Genomic DNA, 1,827 nt, shown 5'->3' with positions numbered 1-1,827 from the left:
TACAATAACACACACACACACACACACACACACACACACACACACACACACACACACACACACACACACACACACACACACACACACACTTCATCAGCATCCGCCACATCAGCACCATGCACGTGAATAGAGCTATAATTGCAATCATATATGTGAATCTTTAGCATTGCGCACCATACCGTACCATTAGTATCACAAATAAGTAATAATTTCCTAATGACAACATTATGTTGAGTCAGTTTAGGGGCAATTAAAGTGAGTGATATTTACATATGCCTAATGAATCAGGGCGCGTGGCAGTTCGAGCGGGCCCTAATGAATATTCATCCAGGCATCCTGTGCAGTTTATAAACTGAATTATGGCTGATTTGCCCTTTTAAAAAATGAACATGAGCGCATCCCCCACAAGGAGGCGGCGAACAATAACGGCTGATTATAAAAATGTTATAGTGCTAAACTGCCGGTGAGGAGACCACGGCAGCGTGTTTATGGACTTGTACTTCCATAAAGAGAGATGCTGGATGCCTGGATTGACCGGTCTGCCCGCACCCTTCTTTCGCCGGTTGTTAACCTATTTTGGGCGGGAAGTTGGGAACCCTTTTTGGTGTTAGCATTATGTTATGCTTTAGCTATTGAAAAATAGCAGATCTACAAGCTCATAGCGAGCCACCGAGTGGCGCGCTACGAGCTTGTAGGTCTGCTATTTTTGAAAAACCGAAGAACCACTGACATAGAAACATAGCTTTTTCAGAAAACTGTCAGGATTTAGAAGACAATCTTAGAATCTGATCTCAGGTCAAAATGGGTTAAAACTGCTGGGCTCATGCTGCCGCTGCTGTCCTGGACGCAGAGTGCCGGTGATGACGTCCAGTGGTGGACAAGCTCAGTATACAGTAGCCTATACTTGAGTCAAAGTATAGATACTCCTGGTCAAATACTACTCAACCAACCCCAAGTGAAGGTTGTCTAATTTCTACTTGAGTAAAAAAAAGAGTGCTTGGAACGTAGAAGTATAGCATATTGCGCTCCAAAAGAAGCCTACAAATTACACAAGTACATTTTGTAATGTATTTGATACATTTTTGACATTTCCTCCCAAAATTCTTTTTTTCTTCCAGAAATCTTCCATCCCGCAATCTATTGTGAGATTGTAGATCTGCTATCTTTGCTATATTTGAAATAGTGCTTACCGGTAAGTAGTTAATAGTTAATAGACTTTTCCCTTAAATGTAATTGTAGTGCAGTAAAAGTATCCAAAAATACAAAGGGGGGGTGGGGGGGGGGGTCAACATCCTGCATCATTAGGCTACATTCACACGCCTAAGAAGATACACACTGTTTAGTATGCAAATACACAGCACTCTAGCAGGTGTCAGTCACACGCATGCGCGCACACACACACACACACACACACACACACACACACACACACACACACACACACACAGTGACACACACACAGACAGACACACACACGCATGCACACACACACACACACACACAAACACACACACACACACACACACACACACACACACACACACACACACACACACACACACACACACACACACAGTGACACACAGACACACACACGCACACACACCAAAAAAGCTTTGAGCGTTTACTGTTTCTCAGAGTTAAATTAATAGGATTTTACAGAGTTTACAACCGTCTGCGTTGATCACATTGACAGAAATGGCCATATATAGGCATAGACCAAGTATCATTCTGGAGTGATGGTTTAAATGACTCCCCATATTCTAGGTGTTAAATCAATACAATGGTCTAAATTAAACCACTTTGGGCGGGAACCCCTTTTGGTGT

The sequence above is a fragment of the Electrona antarctica genome (assembly GCF_951216825.1).
Source record: "Electrona antarctica genome assembly, chromosome: 10".
Taxonomy (NCBI): domain Eukaryota; kingdom Metazoa; phylum Chordata; class Actinopteri; order Myctophiformes; family Myctophidae; genus Electrona; species Electrona antarctica.
The sequence above is the reverse complement of the archived record's forward strand: the minus strand, read 5'-3'. Positions refer to the sequence as shown.